At 40.8% G+C, this 11462-nt stretch overlaps 1 long non-coding RNA gene across 5 annotated transcripts; it reads left to right on the top strand.

The window, feature by feature from the left end:
- On the top strand, positions 1 to 2298 carry LOC109709424. Of its 5 annotated transcripts, XR_002216090.1 has the most exons (8): positions 1 to 66; positions 170 to 266; positions 355 to 436; positions 522 to 626; positions 706 to 768; positions 883 to 975; positions 1063 to 1235; positions 2016 to 2298. It is a non-coding gene; the product is annotated as an uncharacterized LOC109709424 (long non-coding RNA). The 5 variants fall into 5 exon arrangements; XR_002216093.1 differs by having other exon boundaries at positions 47 to 266; positions 362 to 436; XR_002216091.1 differs by having other exon boundaries at positions 47 to 266; positions 525 to 626.

The raw sequence follows: 11462 nt of genomic DNA, 5'->3' as shown, positions 1-11462 counted from the left end.
ATCCCTTATACCTCCCAGCTCGACCCCTCAGTGGATAGGCATCATCTCTGACCTTTAGAAACAAGGGTTTAAAGCTCTCCTTTTCTCTCTCTAAGAGTTCTTTCTCTCTCTTGATAGAAATCAATGTTTGAACTTGATTTCATCTTCTTGTTGTGTGGCTACTGGTCAGGGAAGGTTTGGAGCCAGCTTGTGAGCAAGAAAAGGGGGTGTTTAGTAGTATTCTTCAGTATCCTGCAGGGGAGTTGCCGAGAGAGATCTTTCGAAAGGTAATTAGTTCAACTCCTCTCTAATTTGTGCAGTAGTATTAGATTTCAAGTGTTCTGATTCATTGCTGCCGACAAATTTGGGAGGAAGGATTTAGCAGTTCGAGAGCGGTTAATTTACTGCGTTCTTATTATCTAAACCCAGGAGGGGAGTTGAATAGAGCCAAGAAGAGGTAATTTAGCCAACTAATGATGCTATATTGAGTTATATGCTATTTTTGGTATTGAATTGGAGCCGTATCTGTAAGCTGTTTTCAGCAGGTGTATTGGCCACTCCAGGCTGAATATGGTGGCTTTGGAGAGTTGATTTGGGATGTTCTAACCTAAGTGAAAGAGGAAGATTAGCTCTGGGTTGAAACTTAGGTGAGAATTGAATCAATTGGGCTGTGTTAAGATAGTTTAACACAGTTTGTTATGGTTGCTCATAGCTAGTTTGTAACAGGTTTGGTGATCATCTGAGGCTGATTCTTGAGACTCTTTTGAGCCGAATTAAGCTGAGTTGAAGGTATGTCACTCAGCAGGAATTAGAATTATAACTATGGAATTTATATAAGTGGGAATTGAGCTTCAACTATGTGATTACATAGGGTAGTAATGCAGTTTTGTGTATAACTCGCAGCATACATGGAAAGCTGATTTCAGGGGTCGTAGAAGCTGAAGTTGGCATGCTTCAACAGGGGTAATGAGAGGTTGCTATGGAAATCTGAACTAGGTAGAGTTTTACCTAGACTTAATGCCTAAGTGGAATTGTTTAGTAAGGTTTAAGTTTAAATTCTAATTTGTTTAGTACCTTGGCTAGGGTAATTGGAAGCTTCGGATTTCCTACAATTGCTAGTTCAACTAGAATCATCGACTAATAGGTGGCTTGGACCTCACCAGAGCAAGTGAATCTCCCCTATGTTCTATATGATACTATAGAACTATTAATATTGAGCAATTGAGCTAACATGTGTTAAGTGAAGAGTAATTGAGGTAATGCATTGATTACTAGCTAAGCTTGATTTTCTTGAACCAATGACTTTACTATGCCTCTTTAAAGTAGAGAGCAAGGACATACACTTGTGATATGAGTAATAATGCATTTATATTATTGTTTCCAATGGCGTATGTATATTAGCATTGCTTTAATGAGTTATTAATCTAGTAGATATTAGCATTTTTCATTATACTTAGATACCGACCTATTAGTCGAGAATGAGAACTTTATACGTTAAAACATGACGACTGAGAACTGTTGGGCTATAAATTGTGCTTGCTTGCCATTGTGCTCATTCGCACATGCTTGTGAGGGTCGTTCCCCACAAGCCAGCACTCCGGAGTTGGCCTACGCGACATATTGCTCGCCCGTGCGGGATTGGGTGCCGAAGTGGATTGCCGTGGGGAGTGTATACTACCACGGGGCCATTAGGTGCGGCGCAAGCTGGACTACCTTGGGTAGGTCCCTATAAATTAACCCAAAGTACTAAATGACAACAATAGATGAATATCACTGAATGGTTTACAGTTATACATCTCCATGACTTGTTTATGTACATAGCAATTATTTTACTTACTTTTAGTTGATTAATATATTTGACAGTATGAAACATGTTTATCGTTAATTATCATTGACATATCTATTTGCAATACCTGTTCTTACTTTTCAAGTAGTACATCATAAGCCTAGTGGTGTAATTCATCGAGGCTGACGGCTTACCCACTGGTAACTATTATTTAATGGTTCTCACGTCCTCTTTGTGGTTGTTTTTACAGAGCCATCCACGAAGGGAGAGGCTAGGGATCGCGGCAAGGGAGTTGCGTCTAGCTAGACACAGCGTGGAGTCCTACTAGGTGATCACCTCGCTATTTTGAGATGCTGACGAGGACGATGTGTACCCCTGTATAGAGAGACTACCACTTATGTGTATATAGTTTTGGGCGACCTTGAGATATTTATGGTGGTCTAGACTGATGTATTTACAGTTTTGGATTTCATCTCTTGTTGAGTTTCTGAGACTTATACTTACTTCTTGCTAGTAGTAGTACTATTGGTTTATGTGTTGCTCTGATATCACATTAGAATCTCTTTGCAACCGGTACCTTCTTGACATGATTTAGTAGACGCCTTATAAACTGCAGGTGTATGGCGGGTCTGTGCATGTTTCGGGTCTGCTTCCGCTGATACCCAGGCGTGACACTCAGGGAGGAGAAAGAGGAAAAAGAGGAAAGAAAAAAAAATAGTGTAAATTGGAGGAAAAAGAAGAAAAAAGATATAGTATAAATTCTACCTAAATAGTGCAACTTCATCTTAAAGAGTATAAATCTGATTCCAAAAATTATAATTTTTGTCTCAAATAGTGCAACGTTTATTTAAAATACTGCAAAATTTTTTTAAAATAGTGTAACATTATTTTAACAGTGCAATTTCATTATCTTCTTCATTCTTATTTTTTCTTATCTTTTATGGAGAAAAAAAATATTTTTATTTTTATTTTTTTCTTTATAATTTTTTTGGTCATGATCTCTCCCTTGGGATCTCTCCCTTGCCCTTTATTGCAGCCACTGTTGGGAACTGGATGGATCGTCCGTCATGTGCTACCAATAAAGATGCACGAAAAATAGAGAAAATCGACCGAACGGTAAAAGAAATAAATGCAGAAAGAAGAAACCAAGATTTACGTGGTTCGGCAATTGCCTACGTCCACGGGGAGAGCGAGAGAGATGTATTCCACTATATGAAGAAATAGAAGTACAAACTTACACCTTATGTCTTCTCCGGATAAAAAATCAAGAGCCTTATGGTGAATCCCACCTTTCTCTTGTTCCAACGAAAACTCCAAGAAAATACCGAAAAAGCTTTTCGTAAAACCGAGAAGACCAAATTAGAGAAGTATAGAAACTCTAACCAAATTCCTTTATGTCGTTGCTTCGAAGAATTCGAACCGCTCAGGCAATTGGTCGAGAACCACGTAAATCTTGGTTTCTTCTTTCTGCATTTATTTCTTTTACCGTTCGGTCGATTTTCTCTATTTTTCGTGCATCTTTGTTGGTAGCACATGACGAACGATCCATCCGGTTCCCAACAAGTGGTATCAGAGCGTAAGGTTCGCGCTACATCAGAGATGTCGAAGGTCTCGTCTTCTAAGTTTGAGGTGGAGAAATTTGACGGTAAAGAAAACTTTGGTCTCTGGCAGAGAAGAGTGAAAGCCCTTCTGGTTCAACAGGGCCTTCATAAGGCGTTGCTCGAAAAATCGAAAAAGCCGACATCGATGAGCGACGAAGATTGGGAGGATATTGATCTGCGGGCGGTGAATACAATTATATTGTGTCTAGCAGATGAGGTGATGTATAACGTCATGGATGAAGAAACTACAGTCGGCATGTGGAACAAGCTAGAGAAGCTGTACATGACCAAAAGCCTCTCGAACGTGCTGTACCTAAAGCAAAAATTATATGGGCTACGCATGAAGGAAGGTACGGCAATAACGGAACACTTGAACACCTTTAATAAAATTATTGCAGATTTTCTCAGCATTAATGTCAAGGTTGACGATGACGATAAGGCGTTGATTTTTCTTACATCACTTCCGCCGTCCTACAATCACTTGGTGACCACCATACTGTACGGGAATCAAACTCTAAAGATGGAAGATGTTACATCGACACTTTTATCTGAAGAGATCAGGTTGCAGGCGAGTACCGAAGAAAGCAGTGCAGGTTTGGTCGTAAATGATACAAGTGGAGGAAGGTGACGATCAAGCGAACGTGATGCAGGTAAAGGAAGATCCCGTTCCAAGTCAAAATCGAGAAAGGTGAAGTGTTACTTCTGTAAGAAAGAGGGTCATATGAAAAAGATCTGCGAAAAGAGGAAGGCTTGGCTGCGAAATCAGAATTCCTCTGCAGATACGGCGAGCGTAGCCAGTGATTCCGGTCAAGATGTCTTGACGGTTACAACAGATTCTGACTCTCACGATGACTGGATATTAGATTCTGGTTGTTCTTATCACATGTCTCCAGACAGGTCTTTATTTGATACTTATAAGTCTTGTGAAGGCAGCAGTGTTATGATGGGTAATCGCACTAGCTGCAAGACGGTCGGTATCGGAACAGTAAAAATAAAGATGTTTGATGGTGTGGTGAGGACGTTAACGGATGTGAGACACATTCCGGATCTCAGGTTAAATCTTATATCACTTGGTACTCTTGGCTCTACTGGTTGTTCTATTAGTATTTCAGGTGGAGTCGTCAAGGTTAAAAAGGGTGCCATGGTCGTCATGAAGGGAGAGAAGAAAGGGAATCTGTACAGGCTGATTGGCGAGTCGGTGATTGGAGGCGCTGCGGTAACATCCTCAGAAGATCATGATGCTGATGATACGGAGCTCTGGCATATGAGACTAGCCCACGTGAGTGAAAGAGGGATGTTGGAACTGCATAAAAGGGGAGTACTCAAAGGTATTAAATCCTGTAAACTTAATTTCTGCAAATTTTGTTTATTTGGAAAACAGAAAAGGTTGAGTTTCAGGACCTCCAGTCATAAAAGTAAAAGTATACTTGAGTATATCCATGCGGACGTGTGGGGACCGGCTCCGGTGACTTCGAAAGGTGGTGCGCGATATTTTATTACATTTATCGATGATTTCTCCCGTAAGGTTTGGGTATTCTTCATGAAGGAAAAGTCTGAGGCATTTATAAAGTTCAGACATTGGAAGAATGAGGTGGAGAAACAAACTGGGAAGCAGGTCAAGGTTCTTCGAACGGACAATGGTGGAGAGTTCACTTCTCGAGAGTTTAAGAAATTCTGCAAGGATGAAGGTATTGTACGTCATTACACGGTTCCAGGTACTGCACAGCAGAATGGGGTAGCAGAAAGGATGAACCGGACATTGCTAGAACGTGCCAGATCCATGAGGTTATGTGCAGATTTGCCAAAGGCGTTCTGGGCTGAAGCAGTAGATATGGCGTGCTATATTATTAATCGATCTCCCGCCACAGCAATCGAACTCAAAACACCGGAGGAAGTATGGACAGGTAAACTTGCAGATTATTCCTCCTTACGGGTCTTTGGTTGTCCTGCTTATGTCCATATCCAGGAAAATCAGCGCACAAAATTAGATTCGAAGTCAAAGCCCTGCATATTTCTTGGGTACGATATGGGTGTTAAAGGATACAAGCTGTGGGACCCTATCGCCAAGAAGAAGGTTATTAGCAGGGACGTAGTTTTTGACGAAAAAGCTATGCCGCGTAAGGATCATCAGGAGGCTCAACGTGAAGAACAGTCAAAAACTACGCAGATCCAGGTGGAGCGGCAAGAGGGTGTAGATGATCAGGTGGAGCAGCCCCACTATCAGGATGATCATGGTACACAAAGCGATCCGATTGAAAGCACTTCGGAGGAGCCCTACTCTATCGCTAAAGGAAGGGAAAGGAGACAGATTCGTCCACCTTTACGGTATAGGTTGGAGGATATAGTATCTTATGCCTTATTAATTACATTAGATGATCCCACTTCCTATCAGGAGGCGATGCAGGACAGAGATAGTGGCAGATGGATGGCGGCTATGACAGAAGAGATGGAATCTCTACAGAAGAATCAGACATGGGATCTGATTCCATTACCGGAAGGGAAGAGATCTATCGGTTGCAAGTGGATCTACAAAAAGAAGCAGGGTGCAGATGGAGAACCAGAAAAATTCAAGGCGCGATTAGTAGCCAAGGGCTATGCGCAAGTAAAGGGAGTTGATTTTAATGAGATTTTCTCACCGGTGGTGAAACACGCGTCAATCAGGATGCTTCTAGCTATGGTGGCTATGTTTGATTTAGAGCTTCAGCAGCTTGATGTTCGAACCTCATTTCTTCATGGGGATCTAGTAGAAGAAATTTATATGGAACAACCTCAAGATTTTGTTTAGCCGGGGAAGGAGAATCTGGTGTGCAAACTGAAAAGATCTCTCTACGGGTTGAAGCAGGCACCGAGGCAGTGGAATAAGCGGTTTGACGGGTTTATGATCGAGCATGGTTATAGCAGAAGTTTATATGACAGTTGTGTCTACTATCGGAGGCTTGAAGATGGTTCGTTTATTTTGGTTATGCTATATGTAGACGATATGCTTATAGCAGCTAAGAATCCAAATGAAGTGCAACAATTAAAGGATCAGTTGAGCCAAGAATTTGACATGAAGGACCTGGGAGGTGCTAGGAAAATCCTAGGTATGGAGATCAGACGCGACCGCATACAGGGTAAGTTATGGTTATCGCAGAAGACATATATACGAGCTATTATAAAGCAATTTATTATGTCAGAGGCGAAGGCGGTCAAGACTCCATTAGCCCAACACTTCAAACTTTCTGAGGAGATGTGTCCCAAGACGGATGAGGAGATTACTTCTATGTCAAAGATACCATATGCTAGTGCAGTCGGTTGCCTGATGTATGCTATGATCTGCACTAGGCCTGATCTTTCACATGCAATTAGTGTTGTCAGTCGGTATATGTCGAATCCAGGGAAACAACACTGGGAGGCCGTGAAGTGGATTTTGCGGTACCTGAAGGGCACATCAGATAAAGGTATTCTCTACTCGAAAGATTCTGGTAATGATGAAGTGAAGGGGTTTGTAGATTCCGACTATGCGGGTGATTTGGACAAGCGTAGGTCTATTACAGGTTACGTCTTTCTGCTGGGCGGCGGACCTATCAGTTGGAAATCTACGTTGCAGCGCACTGTAGCCTTGTCAACTACAGAAGCGGAGTATATGGCGGCAATTGAAGCAGCTAAGGAAGCAGTCTGGCTTAGAGGCTTGGTTGGTGAACTCGGGATCATGCAGGAAAAAATGATTATCGGTTGTGATAGTCAGAGTGCTATATGTCTCGCCAGAAATCCAGTTTATCATGGGAGGACAAAGCACATAGAAATCAAGTATCACAAATTACGGGAGCTCACTAATGAGGATGATGGAGAAATTCAGCTTATAAAGGTTTCCACAAAGGATAATGTAGCTGACATCATGACAAAGCCGGTAACAGAGGATAAGTTTAGACACTGTCTAAATTTGGCTAATTTATATGACTGCTAATGGCTGAGATGCCTCAGGAAGAGGGGGCGATAAGATGAGAGAGAGTAATGAAGTACAAAAGAAGTCAAGGTGAAGAATGTTAAGAATATGCCTTCTTTTGAATCTGGTTTGAGTCAAATTAATTAACCCATTAAGTTGGTTCATTAAATATATCAATTGGTTTTGAAATTGATTTTCATTGGTGGAAGATACATGCTTATCTATATAAGATTGAACTATATCTTTACCTCGGAAGGATAAAGATATATTAGGATTGCACATATGAGAAGCAGAGTCGGTTTATGCTTCTCAAGCCGAGTCCAATTGATACCTATTGACTTATTGACCGGGCTAATGCATTATATATATATATACATGCATTGTGAGCCGGATTGTGTATATGGCCAAAATTAATTAAGTCTTGAAGCCGTACGACAATAAAGAACGGGAGAGGCTAATTAATTAAGTTCTTGAAGCCGTACGGGAGTGCTTCAAGGTTTCCGCATGCATCTGACGTCGGATCGAAGTCGGCGGCGGAGCGGTGGTTCTCGACCAATTGCCTGAGCGGTTCGAATTCTTCGAAGCAACGGCATAAAGAAATTTGGTTAGAGGTTCTATACTTCTCTAATTTGGTCTTCTCGGTTTTACGAAAAGCTTTTTCGGTATATTCTTGGAGTTTTCGTTGGAACAAGAGAAATGTGGAATTCACCATAAGGCTCTTGGTTTTTTATCCGGAGAAGACATAAGGTGTATGCTTGTACTTCTATTTCTTCATATAGTGGAATACATCTCTCTCGCTCTCCCCGTGGACGTAGGCAATTGCTGAACAACGTAAATCTTGATTTCTTCTTTCTGTATTTATTTCTTTTACCGTCGTTCGGTGTTTTCTCTATTTTTCGTGCATCTTTGTTGGTAGCACATGACGGACGATCCATCCGGTTCCCAACAGCCACCACTCTCGTCGGAGTTTTCTCACCACTCTCGCCGGTGTGCTTTTCGTCCACAAGAAGCACTTTCTCTTTGTCGCCGGCAGCAGTGGTGGGCTGAGGAGGTGGTGGAGGATCGGAGAAAAAAAGAAAAAAAGAGTTGCAGCTCAATCTCGGCGAGGTCGGAGGCGAAGAGGGCAGGGGTGCGCGAGCGAGGACGAGGGCGTGAGGGGCATAGGCGAGGCACGCCGTTTCTGCCTCCGCCTCCGCCGCCTTCTTCGGAAAGGAAAAAAAAAGAACAAGAGAAAAAAAAAAAGGAGAGAGAAAAAGTAATAAGAGCATTTTGATCCGTTTACTAAAAATTCGGACCGAATCTGCAAAATTGAAAAAAGCGACCCAGTTTTGCAAAAGTCCAAAACTAGTGGATTTTTATGCAAAAAGGCCAATTTTTTATTTTGTATAAAAATTATTTAAATTTTTATATATTTTAGAAAGTAGATGTACGTCCTCTTTTAAAATATATAAATAGAATTTCTCAAAAAAGAAAATGTAAACTAAAAAACAATCGCGATTCCTGTTAAAGTACCAATTAGGATTTATTTAATTTTTTACCGAACTTTAGTTTTAAAATAATTACTTAAATTAGTAGAAAATAGTTAATCTTTGGATGATGAAGTTATAAAATTACAGCTTTTTTTGAATTGTGATGTTATATATAAAAAGTAAGATGAAAATTCTAAATCTGATATTGTTATTTCCGTCTTTCTTTTTTATATATAAATGAGAGTGGCAACCGTTTTCAGGCAAGGAATTTCTTTTTTAGATATAAATGAGAGTGGCAACCTGTTTTCAAGCAAGGAAGCTTCATTTGACACTTATATTGTGAGAAAATATAGCATTTGGTATCTATCCAGTTTTCTATCTGATTAATATTTTTTTCTTCCTGACCGATCGTACCTAGCACAGTTGATTAAGAACTTAGATAATTGGTTCCCGAAATATCATGTTTGAAGATTAGTTATTTCATATTTCTTACTAAGTTAATTTTTGAAAAGTAAACGAAGTGGGTAGTTTGTTACTTTGTTTTAAAAAAATTATCCCAGTATTAATTTATTTGGTTTACGCTATTGTCGTTTTAATCCTCATCCTATTAACTTGTTTTAAAACTGAAGTTATTCTAATTGTTGAAAGTACGCATGCATTTGAAAACACTGAGTGGAACATAAATCAAATTTTAAAAACTTTTAAAACTTTCTTATAAATTAAACTATTTATTCTACATACCACAATGTAGAATCCCTCGACTAGTGATTTTAAGTGATCAAGTTGTTAAAATTATAATAATACATTTGTGCAAGTAGAACAACACGACTATTTTTATGCAAAAAGGGCGATTCTTTCTTTGTCAAATTATTTGATTCACAACTAAAGGGATTAATATGCAAAGCACATATATGGATCAGTTTTGAGTAAGAAATAATGAACCAAAGAGAGTAAAATGTTTTTTTCTTATAAAATAGAAAAAAAGGGCACTGTGCGAGAAAAACTATCATTTCATGTGAAAAATTTTAGAGTCTTAGTAAACGAAAAGACTCATATAAAAATAGATTCCGAGAGGGATTTGTGGATTGAAGTTTTATAAAATTCGGAGATTGTTGTACAAAATGGAACACATATGATGATTGAGAGTCCAAATCAATTGGGGGGGTTTTCTTGCAAAAAATGTGGCCTGTTATGTGTGAAATATTAAAAATTTCTCTTTTGGAGGGGCGCCCATACAAAATGCGCTGTAGTATGGAGCTGTCGACAAGAGAGAGACAATTACAGGACTAAACTTCAAATGTTACAAAATAAAAGAAAGTTGAAACTCATAATCTCGCCCTATTTTCTCCCTACCTCTCCCACTCCCCTACAGCTGCCACTTCTTCCCTTGAGCTTAGCTGGTGCCGCTACGCTTAGGCCGACCATCCCCAATGTGTGAAACCCAATCTTAAAGCTCACTCTCTTTCTATCTCTTGCTCGCTCTCTCTTTCTCTCTCTCTATTTATCTCTCTCTCTTTCTCTCACTCTCTCTCTATATATATATATTCTTGAAATCTACAGACTTGGGAGCATCCTCCTCGCCACTAGTGGCCTCACCAGCGTCGTATCACCCCAATGGACCATCCTCAGCTAGTGGACAAGCCTCTAGACCGTGGCTCTGCTCAGTCTTCCTTTCTCTCATCTTTCGTGTTCAAGTTGTCGAACCGCAACCCCCATGTAGCGCCACCACCTGCAACCTCTCCTTCGTTCCCTTTCTTTTCCGTCCAACCGTCCTCGGCCCCCACTTGGCCAGCCACTTCCCCTGAAGCTACTGATGCTAGTACTTCTCCTTAGTAGGCACGACACCCTCTGATAACCCCCTTATGCTCATGCTCTCATGAGTTGCTGTCAAATGTGCCCTAATGTGACATTCCTAGGATTTGAAATAGTTCTATACATGATATATAATAGGGCTAAACATCTTAACCCGGCTATAGCATTTTAGACAATGATTAGGCCCAAGATATTAAGAAGGTTAATCTTGCTAGGACTGAGTATTTCTAGGATGGATGACTTCCCTGGGAAGTGGGGAGTCACAGTCGGTATCAGAGCCGATCACCAGTAAGAAGTATGAGATGAGTCCCGGTGAGCTAGGGTCATATAGCGAGTAGAGCGTGGCTCCCTAGTTGGCAAGTATTGTAGTTAGAGCTTGGCTCCCTATAAGGCCGGCTAAGGCTAACGAGACGAGTCTCACATCTCCTGGTATTTGTGAATGTGTTTGAGTCTGACGAGGACGTCAGGGCTTAAAGAAGGGATGAATATGACACCCTTAGATTTTGAAATAGTCATATATATAAGATTTTAGGGTGGGCAACCCCCTTGGGAAGTAGGGCATCACAACCGATTCGCTATTTTCACTACTACTCGCTTAATGCTTGGGAAAATGCCCTGTTGTTGAGGTTTCTTTTATGGCCAACTCCTCTGCCGATGACCTATCTTCTTGAGAGCACATCAATTCTTTGGCCATCCCGACATCCCAATATATTTCGGAGCCCTTGGAGGCCGGTGACAACAGCAGAGAGCGGTAGTAGTGCTTGCTTTGGGTGTGACCACCCGCATGGCCCTTGAATCCAAGGTGTTAAGGGAGAAAGAGAGAAAAAGATAGAGAGAAAGCAATGGATTAATGGGAGAGCTTTCGTCGGAGCTTCGGCAATCGGGGCCGG

The sequence above is a fragment of the Ananas comosus genome, linkage group 4 (assembly GCF_001540865.1).
Source record: "Ananas comosus cultivar F153 linkage group 4, ASM154086v1, whole genome shotgun sequence".
NCBI classification, from domain to species: domain Eukaryota; kingdom Viridiplantae; phylum Streptophyta; class Magnoliopsida; order Poales; family Bromeliaceae; genus Ananas; species Ananas comosus.
Note: the sequence above shows the minus strand (reverse complement) of the source record. Positions and strands in the feature narration are given on the sequence as shown.